This window comes from Malus domestica, chromosome 10, assembly GCF_042453785.1.
Source record: "Malus domestica chromosome 10, GDT2T_hap1".
In the NCBI taxonomy this organism is placed as follows: domain Eukaryota; kingdom Viridiplantae; phylum Streptophyta; class Magnoliopsida; order Rosales; family Rosaceae; genus Malus; species Malus domestica.
Genome location: NC_091670.1, coordinates 34,398,032 through 34,414,109, shown reverse-complemented (window position 1 = coordinate 34,414,109; position 16,078 = coordinate 34,398,032).

The following is a 16,078-nucleotide window of genomic DNA, read 5'->3' as shown; positions in this document are numbered from 1 at the left end:
ATATAAAGTAAATAAAAACAAACTTATGTTACCTCAAAGAGAACATCTCCATATTTTGTTTGACGATTAGGCATTGAATTCACTGGAGTATTTGAATTATCAAGATGCGAAAGTTTTTCCAAGTACACACCAAAAAGAACATTCAATTTGTCATTAACCTTTGTAAATTCGACCGAATTCACACCATGAAGCTTTGTGTAAGCCCAATCCACAAAATGCAATTTATAACGAGGGTCTAAGATGATTGCAATTGCCAAAATCAAGCTGTACTCTGACCAATACTTCTCAAACTTCATGTACATGCAAGTCCCCATCTTATTCATGAAACTTTCAGAGTCATTCATGGCTGTTTTAATTTGAAGTTGGATTACGAACACCTTAGGGAAGAACAAATTTGATGTGGGGTACTTTGTCCCAGAGAATAAGCATGTAACCTCATAAAAGTACCCCAAATACTTGGAAATCTTCACTATTTTATCCCACTCTTCAGAAGAAGGACAACTACTAAAATTGGAATCACTCAACCCTAAATGAATCAAAGCATATCGATAGAAAATTGCACTATCTAGCATAATATAGGTTGAGTTCCATCTAGTAGGGACATCTTGTCTCAAACCTCTCCTACTATCCAATATTCCCACTTGTCTAACACATTCATAAAACTTTAGTTTCCTAGCCTCAGAGCCCTTTATATACTTGATGCATTCACGAATCTTTATCACCGAAGAATCAATTTCTTTAAGTCCATCTTGGACTATCAAATTCAAAACATGAGCACAACAACGCACATGAAAGAACTCACCATTCATCACAAGAAGACTTCTAAGATTCAATTGATTCTTCAAAATGCTAACAAAAGAAATATTTGAAGAAGCATTATCCAAAGTAATAGAAAATAACTTCTTCTCAATCCCCCACTCAGTCACCAATGCATTAATTTTCTCAGATAATGCAACACCAGTATGCGGAGGAGGCATGTGACAAAAACTTAAAATTCTTTTATGCAATTTCCAATCTTTGTCTACAAAATGAGCAGTAAGAGCAAGATACCCATCAGTGCATTGTGAGGTCCATAAGTCTGATGTCAAACAAATTCTACCTTCAACTGAGCCTAACAAATTATGAAGCTTTTGTTTTTCATTTTTGAACATCCTCAACACACAAGCTTTAATTGTATTTCTACACGGTAACTTGATATCAGGAGATATATATGCAAACAAAGCCCTAATTCCCTCATATTCTGAAAAACTAAACGGAAGATTATGCTTGATGATGGCCTCTACCAATAAGCTTCGGAATACCACAGGATCAAAGTTTTGGGGACATAATTCAGACATCGACAATAATCCACCAGTCGGTCCAGGGCATGTTTTCAAATGTCTATTCATATTACCCGTCCCATGATGACTATCATCTATTACCAATTTCTTACAATCTTTACATTGAGCACGACTTTTACCATCTTCAAAAATAGTAGTCAATTTGTTGAAAGTTTTCCAAACAGGAGACCTGAGTGTTCGCTTACCTAATTTGACCACTCTAGCCTTTTTCTTTACCGGACTTGTATTTGTATCTTCTGTATTCTCACTTTCATGATCAGGTTGTATTCCCATTGTAACTTCCACCGACCCTCCATCACTAAGGTTTGTAAAATCTTGGTCTACAACATCCATTGCTTTAAGAAAGAAAAACAAAACTAAGATTATCAATTCTAGATAAACATAACTGCAAATTACCAAACAATACTAAGCAATTTGCATGAAAATTACAATCACTAACCAACCCCTACTTAACCAACCAATAAGATAACAAATTCATCTTCAAAAAAGGGATCCCAGAACAAACACATAAAAATCAACAAACGCATACAAACACAGATCAAGGCAACAAGAAATATAAAAAAGAAACATCAGCATCTACTTCAAACTTTTGGTATATTATATATACCATCAGCATCTAAAACAGCACCAAGTTTATGGCACCCTAGGGCTTTATTTATATTTTTTATATTCACCACACTATTTGTTCAATTCAATATTAATCTTTATGACAATGACATTGACTACAACATGTATAATATTAATATCCCCTAACATACAAAATACAATATTGGGCAGATGAGAAGTTCAGAGAAAGAACTTACACGGAAGAGGATGAAGTTCAGAGAGAGAACCAGGGGAGGGCCGAGAGAAGCAGGGGTCTGTCTGCGGCAGTGAAGAGAAAAGCAGAAGAGGATAGTCTCCAAAGTCCAACCTAAATACCTAATGCATAATGGACAGCTGAGATTAAATCTCAGCCAATCTAATGGCCACCAATTTTTTAAATTTAATTTAATATATAGATTCACTAACGCTTAATAAGATTTTGTGGTATCCACTTGTGTAAATATTTTAAATTGACGATCGAATTCATCCATTGTATTCGTATAGGGTCAACAAGTGTGGTTGTAAAAAATCATCAAAATCGAAGTTAAAATAACCGTTAAATCGTGATTTTTTGTTTTATAACCGTCGAAAAGTTTTGTCTCATTACTTGATCTCTGAATGTTTTTTTTTTGTGATTTTTGGCGTATGCGATCTCGAAGCATATACAAACAAGTTTGACGGTTTGATCATTGAAATTAGTTTCATAGAATTTGTATCTCATCAAAACGATAGATTCATTAACACTTAGAGTTTATTTATACCTTCATTAAGTATAAAATAAGATTTTGTGGTATCCACTTGTGTAAATATTTTAAATTGACGATCGAATTCATTCATTGTATTCGTATAGGGTCAACAAGTGTAGTTGTAAAAAATCATCAAAATCGAAGTTAAAATAACCGTTAAATCGTGATTTTTTGTTTTATAACCGTCGAAAAGTTTTGTCTCATTACTTGATCTCTGAATGTTTTTTTTTTGTGATTTTTGGCGTATGCGATCTCGAAACATATACAAACAAGTTTGACGGTTTGATCATTGAAATTAGTTTCATAGAATTTGTATCTCATCAAAATGATAGATTCACTAACACTTAGAGTTTATTTATACCTTCATTAAGTATAAAATAAGATTTTGTGGTATCCACTTGTGTAAATATTTTAAATTAACGATCGAATTCATTCATTGTATTCGTATAGGGTCAACAAGTGTAGTTGTAAAAAATTATCAAAATCGAAGTTAAAATAACCGTTAAATTGTGATTTTTTGTTTTATAACCGTCGAAAAGTTTTGTCTTGTTACTTGATCTCTGAATGTTTGTTTTTTGTGATTTTTGGCGTATGCGATCTCGAAGCATATACAAACAAGATTGACGGTTGGATCATTGAAATTAATTTCATAGAGTTCGTATCCCATCAAAACGATAGATTCACTAACACTTAGAGTTTATTTATACTTTTCATTAAGTATAACATAAGATTTTGTGGTATCCACTTGTGTAAATATTTTAAATTGACGATCGAATTCATTCATTGTATTCGTATAGGGTCAACAAGTGTAGTTGTAAAAAATCATCAAAATCGAAGTTAAAATAACCGTTAAATCGTGATTTTTTGTTTTATAACCGTCGAAAAGTTTTGTCTCATTACTTGATCTGTGAATGTTTGTTTTTTGTGATTTTTGGCATATGCGATCTCGAAGCATATACAAACAAGTTTGACGGTTTGATCGTTGAAGTTAGTTTCGTGTATCCCATCAAGTTCAATGGTGTGTATATTATATATATATATATATATATATATATTTTCTTATATATATATATATTTATTTATTTATTATGTAAATTTAAATCTATTTATTTTGTAAGTATAATTATTATAGTTTTTTTAGGGGTATAAAATATAATTTAAAATTTAATATATATATATATATATATATAATTATTATAGTTTTAAACTTTTTAGGGGTATAAAATTGTTAAATTAATATATATAATTATTATAGTATTTTTTAGGGTTATAAAATTATTAAATTAATATTCTGCTTATCGTGTATCGTGTTACCCACGTGTATACCCGAACCAACCCGTTATCTTAACAGGTGCTTATCGGGTTACCCGATAATACCCGATTCGTTATCGTGTCGACTCAAACACCTGTTAATTTCCGGTCGTGTCGTGTCGGGTTATCGGGTCGTGTCAGGAATTGCCAGGCCTAATTAAAACCATTTTACATCGATTGTGAATTGAAACTATTTTCAATTCTCCCTTTAGTGATTACACACGTTTAGGGCTTCCACAAACCATGGTTGACGCCTAGCAGCATGTCATGGTTACCCAAGCTAATCAAAAGAGGTTAGAGAACCTATTCAGTTCGGGATTACAAATGCAATACGGTCTTTCTCTAATCTAATACTCTTGACCACATTGTTTGGTTTGATAGTTTATTTGTTCATGTCTACTATCCAATGTGAATCTTGTGCTTATATGATTTACTTGAATGTGATTTGGAACGCATTCCCTAATCTCATTCATACTCTGGCCAGAGATTCTAAATCATATCATAGAGTATTCTCCCTCAACTGTTTGAAGGTTAGAGATCCCTTGTTGCGCATTCACTTGTCTCCATAGCTAAGTCACTTGACCCCAACGATGTCGTGGACACCCCGAGAGGGTGACTTTGACATAATCAAAGATCAAGGACTTAACCACAAGACAACTGTGATGCCTCAGGTCAAAGGACTACTTTGCATTATCCCAACCATGAGTTCTTATGTGACATGGAATATGAGAACTCTTCGTTGATCACGTTCAGTGTACTCATTCTCTATTGAGCACCTACGTACTTGTCTTGATGTCACACACACCAATGACTCGAGACTAATCACTCTCCCTGAGAGAAGACATAGTACGTACCGATCTTAACGGACTGTCAATGCCCAATTGACAATCCTATGATCAGGAACATTTAGGATGTGTCTACGAAAGAATGGTCTCATGAATCTAACTTCATTAGATTACATTCTCCCAATCACATATTCCTTGGACTTTATCGTTTAAGCATATAACATTTATATGAGACGGCTCAAACAATAATCTTTGCCCTTTATATGTAAAACTAAATTAGTTTAACATGTGAAATGTCCGTAAAGTATCATCACATGATTGGCTTTAGGGCACATTTCCAACAATCTCCCACTTGCACTAGAGCCAATCAGCTTGGTCATCAGTATGATACCTCTTCTGTAGTCATTTCATAAATGGCTGAGTAGTAGGCCTAGACAGTGGATATCTATATGTGTTATCCATAGAAGCAACCTTGAGTATAACGACTTCACCATTATACATGATTCTCAATCATGTGGTTCAGTCTCTCATTTGAGTTCGGATCTTGATGAGACCTTGATTCCCAGGCTTGAGCTATCGCCCCATTAGTGTCATACACTTTCTGGTTGGAATCGAATAGAGAGTTCATAAATGAACTTTCCCATCCAAACAACATTGTTGTAAACTTCTATATGGCAATATATCTTGCATTCATAATGGAACACACTAAAGTCATTACTTTAATGTTTCCATCCAAATATCTCTTTAGTCATAATAAAGAGATATTCGTTTATCGCTTCATTCATAATGAAGAAACATCCAATGATGGATTAGATTCATAATCTAATACATTTACGCTTCCATTACATTACTTTGATTCTTCCTCGATCTTTGAGGAATTTATCCTTTAGTATTTCTTAAATACTTAAGGACTCACTTGACAGTTGCCATGGTTCTGATCCTGGGCTTGCACTGATATCGTCTTGTACCGTTCTAGGTACAACTCATATCAATGTTTTTCATACAATATGAAATACATAAATAACCTTTCTGCATATGTATAAAGGATTCAATTTACGCATTATTTCTTTGGGAGTCAAAGGGTACATTCCCTTTGAGAAGGGCAACTTGCTAGTCTCACTAGAATCGTCCTTCTTATTGAAGTTTATCATCATATGAGAAACTTCCTAGCATCAATTGTCTATTATTAGGGATTGATATAATCCAATTATATCATGAAATATATCATTATAGATTTCCATCCCATGTATATAGACTATATCTCCCATATACATTCTATCTTCATATAATGTATTAAAGTCATAACTTTAACGAAGAAGTATTCTTTTCATTTCCAAAATTAATATATCATATATATTTAAATTTTAGGAACATGATTAACTCCCACTAATCTTTTGTAAAACTAGTAAACAAAAGATTCATTTACATCTTTATGAGAAATCAAACGATTTGATCATTTTTCTCATAAAATGCAAATAGCTCCCACTAACTTGCTACGATCCATGATGGATGGATCTCTACAACTTACATGTCTTGTGATTTATAGTTTTAGACATATATTATCAAGACTATCTCAATAATGGTTTCGGAAACCCATATTATGTCAAAACATTGAATCACCATTTAGTTGTAGCTAGCAATCTTCGAATTAATTGAAACTAAGACTACGTCAAAAATGGTTCCTTTAAAGTCAACCATTCTCTTTGATTGTAGTCACCTTAAGCTACCAATTAGCTATTAAGGTTTCATTATTTCGAGTCAAATGGTACTTTACCATTTTCTTGAGTATATATCGTATATGCACTCAATGTAGTCATAAAGTTCAAAACCATTCAACTGAGACGGTTTATAAATCCTTATCGACTACCTTGGAGCTTGTGGTATAGGAACTAGGTTGTTATATTTGTTGATTACTTTCTTGTCTCTCAAAGAACCCATTCTTTGAGTTCTATCTCTCGTTCATTTGCTTTTAGGCAAATCACATTGTAGAATTACAATGAACTACCCAACAAAACAACATTTGTTAGTTGGTTTATAGAAGCGATATCCAAAAGTTATTTTAAGGATATCCTACAAGATTGTTATCTAACAAATATTGCTTATTAGCACACAACCCCAAATCTTAACATGCTTAAGATTTGTCTTTCTTTCCAACTACATCTTATGGAGTCATGAAAATATTGGAAGATCTTCTCATTGACAATCATATTGTTTTAGAAGTATATATCCTATATATGGATAATAGATAACATCTAACGAACTAAATCTTATTCGAGTTCGTTCTTCTCCTAATGGAGAAATATATTATCTTATGATGCTATTTTCCTTGATATCTTTCAAGGAAACTTATCTAAAGTGTTACCTTTCTTGGATCAAATCTAAGGAGGTAAATACTTTAGATGTCTTACTCATCAACTTACATTACTTGAATTCTTTGAAATAGTTTGCAAAGTATTCGGACTTGTGTTTATTCAAAATAAACTATAGTCCAACCGAGAGTGATCTTCGGTGAATGTTATTCAACATGAGTAATATTATGTTTGCGGACAAGTGCCACTAACATTTAAGTGAATTAACCTCAACAACTTTGTGATTCTTTCTTCTTTCCAAAAGAATAAAGATTCGAACATTTCGCCTCTATACAATTTTAACAAGAAGGTATTGGATCCGGATCTAACGATCCAAAGCGTCCATTTATGACCAACTCGTAATTTATGTTTTAGAGGTATCACAACTTTAGTTGAGATTAGTCACTACCTTGCAACCTTTTGGGTTTTAAGCATCATTATTTTCTAAACAGTTAACACTACCATATTATCTCTACTATAGAGACAATTAATTAGATTACCATAATCCAATCATTGATTAATAAAGAACATTGTTTTGTCAAACAAAACATTTATCCATTTCACATAGTGACGGAATTTAGTTCCTTAAAATTGGAATATAAAGACAATCTATGTTTTTCCAATTTCTTTGGTAGTTCATATGAGGAAGTAAGTACCATCTGCTTTCGCAGAGATCTATATTTGATTCACGTTTCCGAATGTGAAGTACTTTCTCTTCTCTCATATATCTTCTACTTCTTATTAGTCACACTTTTACAACGATTTGTAAAACATAGTTACTAATACAGAATCAAGCATTCAAGTAGAAGAACCAACTGTTTTGAACTATTCAAGAACAATTTACAACACCTTTCGAAAGGTGTGTCCTTGACACTTGCAATACATTTCTTGCAAATACCCCTTCCAATATCCATCCTTTCATAAAGAAAGTTTGTTCCCTTGGAGTTATTTATCTTCTTTATCTGACGTCTCCTTTTGACTACAATAGTCATGGTCCCTAAACTCCCACTATCTCTCTTGAAACCTTTTTCAATTGTGTTATACACATCAAACATTTTGGAGAGCATGTGGTTATTTTTCACTACATAGTTTACAATAAACTTAGTGAACGATTAGGATAAGGAAACAAAGGTGAAGTCCTTGCCTAGTTTCCGTCTCATTAAGTGGTTTTATCACTTCAACACTTAATGATTCAAAATCATTATAAATCCATGTTAATGGACTATTTTTGTCAACCAACCATTATGTTCTAAACATAATTACAAACTTTAAAGAGTTGTACAAGGCAACTCTTATTTCTTCACACAACAAATTGTAAGTGAAGAATCATGGCACATAAAGTGTCCATGCCTTTGTACTTTCTTCTCAAGTTCCTTGTTCATGTAACAAAGAAACAAGCACTAAGTGTTTGCATTGACTAAGGGTTGTTCAAAGCAACTCCTATTTCTTCATACAACAATTTGTAATTGAAGAATTATGACATTAAAAGTGTTGTCCTCTTTATGATAGACCTTTTCTAACATATTCTTCTAATGATACATTATCAATAGGAAGATTGTGAGGATGAGACTACTTTGGTACTTTTACAAGCCATTAAAGACAATCTATGGTTTTGTAGTACCAAGTCCGTAAACTAAACGTTCGGTTTTGTCAAGTGTTGGATAGCGTTTGCAAATATATTGGTAATCAAATACATAACGAATATAAATTGATTGATTTTAAGCCATTTGATTCAGGGTCTTTAAATCAAATAGCACCACCTACTATTTTTGGCAAATTCCATATCCCTCATTGGAATTCGAGAGTTTTGGATGAAACTCCTAGTAGGTTATGGGAGGCTCACTATTACCAAGCCCACCTCAGAAGAACTCCATATTGGCTAGCAACAATAATAATGAGAGAGTACGCTTACTCATTTGCAACTAATGCAAGTACCCATCTCGTTTGGCCTCTAGAGAATGATGCCTCAGAAGAACTCCATATTGGCACTATTGCACTTAGTTAAGTCATTCCCACCATGCTAGTTCAAGTAGGGGTTCAAGAATGGCCTCAGAAGAACTCCATATTGGCCACACTCGTTGCCTACCTTTCACTTCATCATATGTGTATAGGCTTCTCCTGAATGTAAGCACATACTTTGCAACCCCAGAATTGGACGAATACGGTGTATGAGTCACACACGATTGAAGCCTACCACGGTGGAAGGCCACGAAAGAGTGTTCTAAGCACTCTCCGCTTATCAACTTAATATTGGTTTGGTTGAGGGTTTTAGGTCTCATCACATATAAACATTCATTTTAATCTCTATTAAAACAATTTTGGTCCTCTTACAACTATTGGTCCATTTGATTGTTTTAGTTGTACATAATACTCCCACTATGCTTTTAAAACGGTTTTTAAAGCAAGAGTATATGTTACTACTAACATAAGGTTTGCTTTCATTTGATGGACTATATAGTTGCCTTAGGGCCTTAGGATGATTATGAACCTTTGTTTAGATTCAACACGAGCCTTGTGTTGAATCTCGGTCTAGGGATGGAGATTGATTTTAATTACGCGTTTAATCATATTAAGGCGTGTTGTCATAGGGGCGTTGGACCCAATTACTTCCTTTTCATGCATATCAAATAAAGCAAGAAAGAAGTACTTCAAAGTAAAGGTGAGCTTATGCTCATTACAACATTTGCATATAACAAATTACTTTAAAGTAAAGAAGAGCTTAAGCCCTTTTACAACATTTGATCAAATCAAATTACAACCAAAATCTAATCTACACATTCCCATGGTTCAAACAAATTTGAAACGCCTTTCACATAGCTCAATTATATTAGGCTTAGGTTCATAATCACCCTTTAATTAATTAACATTTTAACTAATTAAATTGAATGCAACATTTTCATTTGGATTTTGTATCCATAAAATTGATTTAAGTGGAGCTAAACAAAATGAAAATCCAATTCTCATTTAAAGAGACAAAACAATTTTGTTCTCATCCTATTTGGGCCATCATGCAATAACCACAACTTTTTGGGCCATATTGCGAAAACATAAACTTTTGGGGTCACTTTGTAAAAACACAAAAGTCACTACTTCATGTAAATACAACTAGAACCCAAAATTTAAATAAACTCAAAACTTCATTAAAGGAGCAAAACAATTTGTCCTTTAGCGTTTTTAGGCCTTAACGTCAAAACGTAAACTTTCGGGTCAAAGTACAAATACACAAAAGTATCAAAACTTTATGTAATTGCATAAAAGCCCCAAAAATACCCTATTTTAATAGGGTAGCCGGCCATTTAGGGATAAAAGGTGTGGTGTGTGTTTTGATTTATTAGTTTTGTCAAAAACATTCAAGTGGTGCATAAGAAAAGAAATTCTTATCACCTTTTCTTTTACCTTTCATAATGATGATATATATTTCTTTTGCTATTTAATCAAATATCTAATATTTTAAATATATGATAAATCATTTGAAAAACATATAACATAAACTTTATGAAATAATCAAAACTTTGAATCAAAACACAAAACCTTTTAGTTCTTGGCAAGAACATCAAGAACAATGAAGAACATCCATGAAAACCCATAAGAGCTCCATGAATGTTTTCAAGCCATAAAACTCAAATTTTCACCATTCAAAATGATGTTAACATCCTAGGGTACTTAGGGGTTACAAAAGTCACCTTAAAACACTTTTAACAAGACAAACATGAACCCAAAAAATCACCCTTTGGATTTGGCCGAAAATCCCCAAAATCATGGCACCAAATTTTAGCTCCAATATTCATCCTCATATGAACTACATCTACAACATTTGAGATGGCAAATTTTCAAACAAAATTTAATTCAAAGAAGCAAGAATAAAGCTTGTAACAATTACAATTTTTAAATCATAAACTTATGAACTACAAAACCCAAAAGGATTCACCAACTACTAGACCTAGGCTCTTGATACCACTTGAAGGAATTATTTTGAAAAACATGTTCATTTGAGCAACATCATATAGCATGCAATTAACAATTAAAGGTGGAATCATGCTTGTATGCACCCAAAAACAAAACATTACCATGAAATTCAAAGCCTAGTAGATTGGTGAACCAATAATCAACTCAAAACAAAGTTAGTTGAAATTTTTACCTTTGTGGATTCCTCTTTGCATAAGCAAAGGCTAATCACCCAAAGAGATAGGGCCTTCATTCCTTGCTTCTTAGATCCATGGATTTGGATGGAAAAATAGGTTCTCCAAGTTCCCAAAATTGAGAACCTCTAAGTCTCTTCACCAAGGTTAGATTGTAGAAGAAATGAGTGACCTTGGAGTTGTTAGGATTGCTAGATGTACCCTCCAAGGTGTTGGCCTCTTTAGAGAGAAAATGGAGAGACAATTCTCACCAATTTTCCCCAAAAATAAACCCTTTTAATCCTTTATGAATATTTGGCTATAAAGTCATTTATATAGTCACTTCTTTAAGTGACCTACATAACCAAAACCCTAATTCATCACACTATGGCCGGCCATATTGGGATTTTTGGGCTTTTGGGCTTTAATGAATCTTTATTCATTAAATTGTCATACAACTTAAGTTAATGGGCTTGACGTTCGAAGCCCATTGGGCCTTAAGGTCCAAAACTATCCCGAAGTCTTTAACGAACTTATTCGTTTGATTAATTAACATATTAATTAATCCTTGCCATAAATAAATGATTAAACCATTTAATCATTCTTACTCATTTCCGTTTAATCTCCAATCTCTACCTTTTATGGTGTGCGATCCATTAGGTTCCTTTTAGCGAGGTAGTGGGCGATTAAAACCATTTTACATCGATTGTGAATTGAAACTATTTTCAATTCTCCCTTTAGTGATTACACACGTTTAGGGCTTCCACAAACCATGGTTGACACCTAGCAGCATGTCATGGTTACCCAAGCTAATCAGAAGAGGTTAGAGAACCTATTCAGTTCGGGATTACAAATGCAATACGGTCTTTCTCTAATCTAATACTCTTGACCACATTGTTTGGTTTGATAGTTTATTTGTTCATGTCTACTATCCAATGTGAATCTTGTGCTTATATGATTTACTTGAATGTGATTTGGAACGCATTCCCTAATCTCATTCATACTCTGGCCAGAGATTCTAAATCATATCATAGAGTATTCTCCCTCAACTGTTTGAAGGTTAGAGATCCCTTGTTGCGCATTCACTTGTCTCCATAGCTAAGTCACTTGACCCCAACGATGCCGTGGACACCCCGAGGGGGTGACTTTGACATAATCAAAGATCAAGGACTTAACCACAAGACAACTGTGATGCCTTAGGTCAAATTACTACTTTGCATTATCCCAACCATGAGTTCTTATGTGACATGGAATATGAGAACTCTTCGTTGATCACGTTCAGTGTACTCATTCTCTATTGAGCACCTACGTACTTGTCTTGATGTCACACACACCAATGACTCGAGACTAATCACTCTCCCTGAGAGAAGACATAGTACGTACCGATCTTAACGGACTGTCAATGCCCAATTGACAATCCTATGATCAGGAACATTTAGGATGTGTCTACGAAAGAATGGTCTCATGAATCTAACTTCATTAGATTACATTCTCCCAATCACATATTCCTTGGACTTTATCGTTTAAGCATATAACATTTATATGAGACGGCTCAAACAATAATCTTTGCCCTTTATATGTAAAACTAGATTAGTTTAACATGTGAAATGTCCGTAAAGTATCATCACATGATTGGCTTTAGGGCACATTTCCAACATCTTTAAGTTTAGTTTTTGTGTTTTTAAATCAACTTATATTAGATTAGCACCCCTAGTTAATCCCCGGTTAGAACGATTCCTACTTACATCATTACTACAATTGTCACAAATAGGGTTTAATTTGTGTGTCAACATAAATTTCGCATCATTTTCTTTATATAAACTGTGGGAGTTAGTATCTTGATAATTGTTTAATTATTATTGTATATATGAACTTGGTCTACTCACCATTGTTTTGTGCCTCCATTCAGGTCTTAGAAACGAGGACTACAACGCGACGTATAAGGCATTCCCCTACCAATAGTAATCTATCACTCACTTGTGTGATATCTTGTAATGATCTTTCCTTTAGTGATTTTTGTTTTAGAATGTGTTCTATGCACTCTAGATACTTCCTTAAACTTTGCTTATTACTTTTAGATTCTAATGATTATTCATGAATATTTCCTCCTAATCATCACTCTTGTAATTAATAAATGGCTTTCGTCACCCTCAGGTGTTGGCCAGCACGTGCCTATCCGAGTATTCAAAGAATATCAGGGTCGGGACGTGTCATAGGGCATGTCCTGACATGTGGTTGACCCACTGTGTTGACTGCCTGGGGTCAGGGATTATCGTGGCGATACTCTTGGTTATCGCGGTAGTCTCCCTTACTCCTTTTACTAAAATGGAACTGGTGAAGATGGAAATCTTTCCTTTTTCCCTGAGATTGATATGTTTGTTGACTTGGCAAAGTATTAAGTAAGGCAGGGGATGCACCGCTGCAGTTTAGAAGGTTAAGGTCTTCTCATTTGGGCTGGTCTGGCTTCCATTCCTCACTTGCTGATAGGGGATGGTTGTTGGGGGTTTCTCTTGGTATATCCTTACCTCGACGGATGCATGGTTATAAACCTGCACCATCACCTCAGAGTAAGTCTTCCAAGTGTTGGCATTGATCATATACTTAAAGAAACAGTCACATAGGCCTACCGTGAAGGTTTTAAAGGCAATCTTGTTGTTTGCCTCGGCACAACGAGAATACTCATGGCTGAAGCGGCCAACATACATACGTAATGACTCGTCTGGCTTCTGGCGAATAGTGTACAAGTCATCTGCATAGTGCAAGCGATCGGTCTAGAAAATGTGTTGAGAAACAAACAATATAGAGTTGCAAGCCAAGCTTCTGCTTTGTCTTTGCTTGGAGGGGGTGTCGATGATCCTTCTTGTAAGAAGGCCAGGCCTAGGTTAGTTCCAATCAGGTATCTCAGCTTGTCGTTCGGCCTTCACCTTGTTTACTTCCTTAAGGAGCTATAAGACAAGAGGGTCATGAGTGAAGTCTTGTACCACTAAAGCTTTCTTTCTTAAATGTCCATATTCTCTTGGAAGTAGGAAGGCTTAATCAAGAGCATGTGATTTTTCCCTAGATTCGCCGTACTGACTTCCAAGGTATGTCTGTCGGAACATCTCTGAGTCTCATATACCTTCGTGTTTCTCTAGGACTTGTTACCTCTTCCCCAAATTGGTAGCCAGCCTAGGACATGGGAGGGGACCGAGTCTTTCAGAGACCTTTGGGTCATTGATCTTTGAGCTTACATGGATGAGATTGTCTCAACGTTGCTTTAGGAAGTCTCGACAGTCGTCAAAGACGACTTTCGATCCTTCTACTCCTTCTGTAAGGAGATGCATTCCTTCACTTTTCCTGCTTTGGGTCGAAGTAGCTGGGTTGAGAGAAGTCTTATGTTGGTCGCCATTTCGATAAGTAGCTCGTTCCTTAAAGGAATACCCATGTCGAGGGCAAATGACCCTTCGTGTTGGGGGGCACCCAGTTGATGGTTGACTTCCACAAGGGTGATGAGCTCGTGTGTTTTAGTATATCTAGCCTTGTAGAGCATCTCGAAGACCTTCTCATACTGCTCTTGGAGGATCTCATTCTTTATCACTATCTTGTTGTTTTGAGCCTCCAGCTCATCGACTTTAACCTGAAGAGCAAACTTCTTTTGTTCATTCTTTCGTTGCTTCGCACTAGGTACGAGGGGGTGTCATTCTAAGTGATGTGGCTTTCTTTGCTCCCCATGTTGGAAAGGGATGCCTGGTCAAAAGAGAGTATGAATGGTGGAAACCAGCGTGACAAAGCTGAAGAGAGTAGGAATAAGTGTGATTCCCACAGACGGCACCAAATGTTGATGCACAAAATCGGTGAGGACTTTGGTACAACAAAAAGTGTTAAGTTCGTGACCTTCACTAGATTGCTCCGATCACTAGTGTGGATAAGTATGTAAATGGATAGAGACAGGGAAGCAAACACAAGATGTACGTGGTTAACCCAGATTGGCTACATCCACGAAGTAGATGAGTTCTCATTAATTGTGAAGGGTTTACACAAGTACATAGGTTCAAGCTCTCCTTTAGTGAGTACTAGTGAATGATTTAGTACAAATGACATTAGGAAATATTGTGGGAGAATGATCTCCTTTTATATAAAAGAGTTTCTAGCTTTGTTCTGACATTGACACGTGTCGTGTTGTGATTGTCTTCTGATGTTTACACATGTCACGCTATGATTGGCTTCTGATGTCGACACGTGTTGCGCTATGATTGGCCTCCTAGTTGGAGGGAAACTCTTCTGGGTCCTTGACGGTATAACGTTGACTGATGCTCAAGAGTTTCGGGATTGGTCAAGTATGGTACAAACAAAGTAAACGAAAAATTACTTTGAAATTCGATTCTCGAGTTGTGATTTGCCATATCTCGGAGGCGGGATATGTGAGATGTACGAGTATTTGGTGACGTCACGTGTCGATCCTGAATTTATGTCGGGATCGGGGCATGACACGAGTTTTATATATTCATATGGTTTTGTGAAGATAACCTAGTTGCGTATATATATAAGCTATCTTCTTATGGAGTGGAGTTGCGTGGGAGAGAGATGAATGAAATTTAAGAATATAAATTAATCACCTTAACTTTAGGTGATAAATACTATTTTAGGTTCAGTTTGAGAAAGAGAAAGAGATTATTTTAATAAATTAATGTAAAATGTTGAGTCGGCGAGTTAAATGCTGATGTGGACAAAAGTAAAAGAACTTTGATAAAAAAAATTGAAAGGTTTCAGTAAAAAAAAACATTGCGGATCCTAATTTAACCTTTTATTATCTTCTAAAGGCCATCTCAATAAAGTTTTATTTGATTTGGAGACTATTTAGTCATC